This window comes from Belonocnema kinseyi, chromosome 3, assembly GCF_010883055.1.
Source record: "Belonocnema kinseyi isolate 2016_QV_RU_SX_M_011 chromosome 3, B_treatae_v1, whole genome shotgun sequence".
Classification (NCBI taxonomy): Eukaryota; Metazoa; Arthropoda; class Insecta; order Hymenoptera; family Cynipidae; genus Belonocnema; species Belonocnema kinseyi.
In genome coordinates this window covers 118647939-118655141 of record NC_046659.1, presented here as the reverse complement: position 1 = coordinate 118655141, position 7203 = coordinate 118647939, and the positions used below count along the sequence as shown (strand labels likewise).

Below are 7203 nucleotides of genomic sequence, written 5' to 3'. Positions count from 1 at the left end.
ACGCCAATTAGCACAAATGGTAAGTTCCGACAGTGCCTACAAGTGTGCCTACTGGCCGCTAGATGGCAATACCGGTTTCATATGTATACACCTGGTATATGCTAAAATTTTGTTTGTGTTGATATTACAACTATTTTAGTAAAAATTAGCTTTTTTTATTGCTGAAAATTAATTGAAATGAAATCTTAATTATCGATTTAACTTCATCTTTTTCAGTTGAAAATTCATCTATTTTGCTTAAGAATGTATTTCTTTGGTTGAAAATTTAACTACTATTTTGGTGAAAATGAGAGTTTTTTTCGTCGAAAATTAACTAAATAATATTATCACTATTTCACTTTTTAATAAATTTTTTATAGTTTGATATTCAAAGATTTGGTTTAAAATTTATGTATTTTAATGAAAATTTGTCCCTTTCTTTAAATTAATATTTTCAGTTAAAAACTCATCATTTTTTGGTAGAAAATTGATCTATATTGGTTGAAAATTAATTCTATTTTTCTTGATATTTTTTTTAACCGTCTCATTTTTTAATAAATTTTTTTATTTGAAAAATCAACCATGTGGTTGTAAATTCATGTATTTTAATTAAATTTAATATTTTCTTTTCGTAAATTAATCATTTTTGTTGAAAATTTATGTCCTTGGTTGAAAAATCATTTCCTTGACTGAAGATTTAATTGTTTATTTTTGTTATTTCGTTTTTCTGTTCTTTGAAAATTTATCTTTTTTAGTTCAAAATTCATCATTTTTTGGTATAAAATTCTTCTTGTTTGCAAATTCAATTATTTTGCTTAAAAATTATTGATCTATTTTGTTGATTTTTGTTAATCAAAATAAATGAATTCGCAAACAAGAAGAATTTTATACAAAAAAATGATGAATTTTGAATTAAAAAGATAAATGTTGAGGGAACAGAAAAACGAAATACCAAAAATAAATAATTAATTTTTCAATCAAAGAAATTATTTTTGAACCAACCAATAAATGAATTTTCAACCAAGTGGTTGATTTTTAAACTAAAAAAAAAATTAATCAAAAATAGTTGAATTATCAACAAAAATATAATTAATTTTCAACCAAAATAGGTAAATTTCTAACCAAATAGATGAATCTTCAAAAAGAATGTCTTTTAAATAAAGTTGTTGATTATAAAACAAAATAATTAAATTTTTAACGAAAAAGATGAATTCTGAACTAGAAACATAATAGTAGAATTTCCGACAAAAGAGAATGAACTTAGAACCAAAAATAGTTGGATTTTCTTATGGGGTTCTATTATTTCTGTCAGCCTGAAAGAAAAAAAGGAGAAAAAGGGTAAGTTTTCTCAAAAAGGGGAAATAGGGGAATTATTTCAAAAATTTTAAAGCTCTCAACTATTATCGTTTGAAATTATATATAAGAATTTTCTGTCAAAATGTAAAAAATAGGATTCTTGGTATTATTAATTTAAATTTAATATTCATAATTAATAATAAAAAGTGTACAGTAAAAGGCAAATTAAATTTAAATTGAATTCCTTAGTAATTCAGTAATTTATCACCTAAAAAATGGGAAAAACGCATTTTTTTTATCTCGATTTTCCTCAATAATGTTTTGGAATAAAGTGGAATGATTTTAGAATTAAATAGTATAAGGAAGCAATTTCAAAACGTAAACTTAAAAAGAATAATTGAATTTTCAATAAAATAATTAAGTTTTTAACAAAATAGCTGAATTTTGAACAAACTGTAGTTTAATTAAAAAAAAAAAAAGATTTCTCAACGAAAGTCTTAATAAAAAAAGTGTGGAAGTTTATTGAGTATAAGACTTAATATTTCGTATTTTAACAAAGCAAGGTTTAAATTTGATGTAAAAAAGAACGAAAGATAAATTTTCCTACAAGCAAGTTGACTTTTTTAATATGAAGGATGAATTTTTAAGAATGAATTGTCTGTTAATTTTAGTTCGTACTTGTGTCGTTTTTTCAAAGAAATTTGATCTTTTGATTTGGAATGTTATTTTTTACGAATAAAGCAAAAACTAAGTGTTCTATCAAAAATTATAGCTGTTTTTTGGATAAACAAGTTTTGTCTCATTTTTTCGTAGCTTGTGTCGTTAGTCCAACAAATTTTTATTTTTTTATTTTTAATGTTGTTTTCTACGACTAAAAACAAAAACTACGCGTCCTATCGAAAAGTGATTCATTACAAATTTCTATAGGTCTTTCCAGGGCGCGCAATTTTAGCTTATTCATTTTTTTCGTGTCTTGCATAGTTTAATCAAAAAACTGGATTTTTCATTATTCTTGATACGATCAAATTTGGAATTTTCAACTTTTCGACCAAATTAAAAAAGTTTTTATTATAATCTTGTAGGTCTTTCAACAATCAATTTTTTCCTTCTTTTGACTTTTTTTGATATTATGTGTTTTTTAGATTTAAATGTTCATTTTAGTTTGCTTTTTGGGATTCTGAAAATGCTCTAACTCTGATAATTTTCTTTTTATAAAAAAAACCATAGGGATAAATTTTTTGATTTTTTGAGAACTATGAATAACCGTAAATAGAATTTTGAAATCTTGAAAAAATGTGGTTTCAAACATTTTTGGTGCGATCAAATTTTGAATTTTCAACTTTTCGACCAAATTAAAAAAGTTGTTATGATAATCTTGTATGATTTTCAAAAATCAATGTTTTTCTCCTCTTTACTTTTTTCCCTATCATGCGTTGTTCGGCCTAAAATGTTCATTTTAGTTTGTTATTTTGAATGTTGAAAATGCGCTGACTATGATCATTTTCTTTTTATAGAAAAAAGTCATAAGGATAAATTGTTGGAGTTTCTTAGTACTATGAATAACCGTAGCTAGAATTTTGAAATTTTGAAAAAATGTTGTTTCAAAAATTTTGAAAATGCGCTCACTTTTTAAATTTTGATCTAAAATAGCTGGTTTAAGAACTTTTTCTTTCTTTTTAGGCCTTAAAAAAGTGTGCCAAAGTACAATCTAATCTAATCAATTTTTCGAAAGTTATCGTGCCTATAGAATACGGACTACGTACTACAAACAGACAAACGGACGGACAGACAGACCAACACCTTCGTAAGAATCGTTTTTTCTGACTCAGTGGGTCTAAAAACGTGGAGATTTGATAAAAACCGACAAAGTGAAATTTTACATAAAACCAATACCTTCTCATTACGATGAAAATATAAAAACAACGAAATTTCTACCAGTTAAATAGAATCGAAAAAATCAAGTTAAACACGATAGTAGAATTTATAATCAGAAAATTAATTTTCTACACAAAAACACGAATTTTCGACAAAATAGATTAATTTTTCACAAAACAGTTGAATTTTCCACCCAAAACCAAATAGTTGAATTTTCTACCCAAATAATTGAATTTTCGACTAATTGCGTTCAACCAAATAGACGAAATTTCAACAAAACAGTTGAAATCTACAGTCAAAAAGATGAATCTAAAAAAAATCAGAATCATTTTCTAGGACAAATTTTCAACAAAATAGATGAATTTTCCACCCGAATCCAAATAGTTGAATTCCATTATTCAGACATATCAATTTATTATTGTAACCAAATGTATATCGCAGAAGATTACTTGAAAACATTTTACCATCTATTAATATTTCTTTATTTTATAAACAAGATATATGAAGAAATGCAAAATTTTAGGCATTTTTAACCGAAAAGAAATCGTTTTTCTTTCTGATCTTGCTGAAATTAGATTTCCATTGATGTTTTCTAAAAATTCCGCTGTTCAATATTATTTTTCTGAAGAAATTCACATATAAAGCGTTTTTAAACGGAAAAAAGCTTTTATCGCTAATCATTCATTTTATAAACAAATATATATTGCAGATATTATAGGCAGAAAGAAATCGGTTTTTATTTTAATATTATAAAACTATATTAACAATGAATTGTCTGAATGTAATTTCATCATGCCTCACTATTTATTCATTTTATAAACAAATAAGGTATGAAAATTCACATTCTAGGCGTTTATCGACGAAAAAATCCTACTTTCATCTGATCTTGTTAACATTCTAATATTATTAATATTTGATTGAAATAATTTACAAAACTAAAAATCTTTTTGAAACGGAACTCATGTCATTTGGTTGTTAATTCTAATATTAATTCTAATATATTCCTACATTTCTCGAACTGAGACAAAAGCAAAGAAAAACATGATTTTCATGGGTTTTTAATGTTTTTCACCACGCAAATGGAATTTTTGCCTGTTTTATTTATTACATTCGTGATCAGCGCGTCAAAATACATAGGTGTGCGGAGTTTCAAATTGATCGGAGGTATGCGTTTTTCGGAAGTACTCCCGATTTCACAAACGTATGGTTGGTTGTAGCGATAATCATTTTTACTTGAGATATGATATAAAAATATTTGTTTTGTTAGAAGAAGGATATATATACAGGGTGGACACGCTGGGGCTTGCATACATGGCCAGTTGAATTCTACCCGAATTGCACAATAGCAGGGGAGAAACCATTATACAGGGGTATTTTCATATTTCGCGCCTTTAAAGTTGCATTCGGATCGGCCATTCAACCAAGTACGTGCATCTTCGGATCAAGTTTATGAGAGTTTCCATGGTTGCGTTCGAAACTTCAAGCGGTTATGTTCAGATTCACCTGTTTGCCCTAGTCGCTGTCAGTAAATATAGGCAATGTCAATTTAAAGTTTACGCATGTAATATTTCATTTACTTTATTTAAAACATATCCTGTCTATTAATAGCATACATTTTTTATGCAGTAAAGATAAACGTTAAACACTATTCATTCTTCGTCCACTGGAAGCGCAGAATATTATTACTATTTTATAGTATTTGTCACTGAGCAGCTATTCTACAATGGTATTAGCAAAGAAAAAAATTACGTTTACTTCTCAGTTCATATGTCTCACTCCATTATTAATTAAACACTTTTATTATTTGTAATTACTATATAACATACTTATATTGTTTTGACACTTGTATCCGTTAGAAGTTTCGAACGCAACCATGGAAACTATCATAAACTTGATCCGAAGATGCATGGACTTGACGGAATGGCCAATCCGAATGAAACTTTAAAGGCGCGAAATATGAAAATACCCCTGTATAATGGCTTCTGCCCTGCTGTTATGCAATTCGGGTAGCATTCAACTGGCCATGTATGTAAGCCCCAGCGTACCCACCCTGTATATATATATAATATGTTTCCAGAATTTGGGGGGAGGATCAGACACTGGTCACCCCTCCCCTCCCTGGTTACGGCCTTGTACAATCATTGAATGTTGTCATAATTTTAAATATTCTTTGGGGAATCATAACGATAAAAAATCTGCCAGTGATTGGTATATATAGCAGTGCATATGTTCCAACTTTTTCAGTAATTGTTTACGTGTTTACTAATGAAATCTAAGAAATGAAGATCCTTATCAACACATAAAATATTACATATTCTGAAAATATTATGCTACAGTTCGAAAGACGGAAATACTTAACCATTTTGAATTAACGTATGTCTAGCTCAAAAACAATTCGATTTGCGATTTACCAAATTTTACAGTTTTTCGTTTTTAAGCTTCAAAATGTTTAATTATTTAATAAAATATTTTTAACATTTTGTATACATTCAAGTGTATAATTCCTAAGGCTTTTTAAAATTAATTATTCAGTTTCAAACACCACCCTCATAGCATGAGATATCGGGGGGATATCTCATTTATCTCCTTAGATATCCTGGACATATTCTGGAGGTCCTAGGGATATTGAGAATAATATCCTAAAGGGCGGAAATCTCGATGCCTCTATGGATGTCCCAATGATATCTCATAATATCTTGAGGATATCCCATTAATGTTTCAATGTTATATGTCAATGATATTCCTAAGATATCTTGATCCTATAATTTACTATATTCCTGGAAAATAAGATAATATCTGCTGCAAGTTATATGTATATTCAATATTATCAATAATTCTTTATGAATAATTTTTTCCGAAGATTTTGTACAAATTATAACTTAATAAAGTATAATAATAGTAGAGTCCCCTCTAAAATCACTTCCAGGTAAATTACATAATGACTGTCAGTGTGTGTAAACTGGCACGCAATAATAAGTGACGCTTTAGTAAAAGTCAACAATTGCTCAATATTCGTGCCGGATTGTAATCTATTCTCATTTATATCATTAGTATAAACCAACGCGGTAAACTCTTTCGATAAAGACTTTATTTTTACATTAACCGTAATTTGTTGAAAATATAAACAATTTAATTAAACAAATGAAAATAAATATAACGCGCGTCGCCCGTGCCGTGGCACAGTGGGGCCAAATGATGCATCCATGGACAAATTAACTTTCGACCAAAACTATACGACCAATTTTGAATTATTTCTTTTTATTAAATCTGATGAAATTTCAAGCAAAGCTGTCGAGGCATATTGAAAAAAAAATGTGTTTAATTTTTTTTTATTTAGCAATGAAAATTCATTTTAAAAATAAACAAGAAAATTACGACGATGCCATTTTGTGGAAGTTTATCCAATTTATGCGAAGGTACATAGAATCAGTGGGAACACTTGTCTTGAATGATGTCTAGCAGTATAATTTTTATGAACAAATTAATCAACAAAATTTAGATTTTTAGTAGTAAATTATATATAGCTACTTCAGGTGTGTGTTTTTAAGTGGAAATTTAAAAAAAAAGACCATTTGTTAATTATTGAAACAAATTTTATAAACAAATTCATGAATTCGTCAATAACAAATACATTTGTTTTGTTTTTTAACAGAAAGGACAATAAATATCTTGTTTATAGCTTTTTCTTGAGCGATTCTTCAATTTCTGACAATTAGTGTTATTTTTCTAAACAAAATTAATTAATAAATGCATAATATTGTCATTTTTCAGTAAAAAAAATTCATTTTTTTAATCAACTTCAGATCTGTTAAAAATACCTCTTGATATGATACTTGGTTATAAAAAAATAATTTCTATTTGTTTAAACAAATTTAACAAACAAATTGATTGTCAAAAAATGTAATAAACAAATGCATAATTTTTCCATGTTTTAGCAGATAAATTTAGTTTCTTTAATACGAGGGTAGTTCAATAAGTCCTTAGAATGAAGTATAAAAACAATTTTTTTTGGGTAAATTTTTTTTTATTTTTCAACATAATCTCCTTGGAGCT

General features: G+C 27.2%; 1 protein-coding gene across 1 annotated transcript in view; it reads right to left on the bottom strand.

The window, feature by feature from the left end:
- Positions 1 to 7203, bottom strand: part of LOC117169566 (integrator complex subunit 14) — a 47193-nt gene that overhangs the window by 29645 nt on the left and 10345 nt on the right. The gene's annotated exons all lie outside the window — the stretch shown is intronic.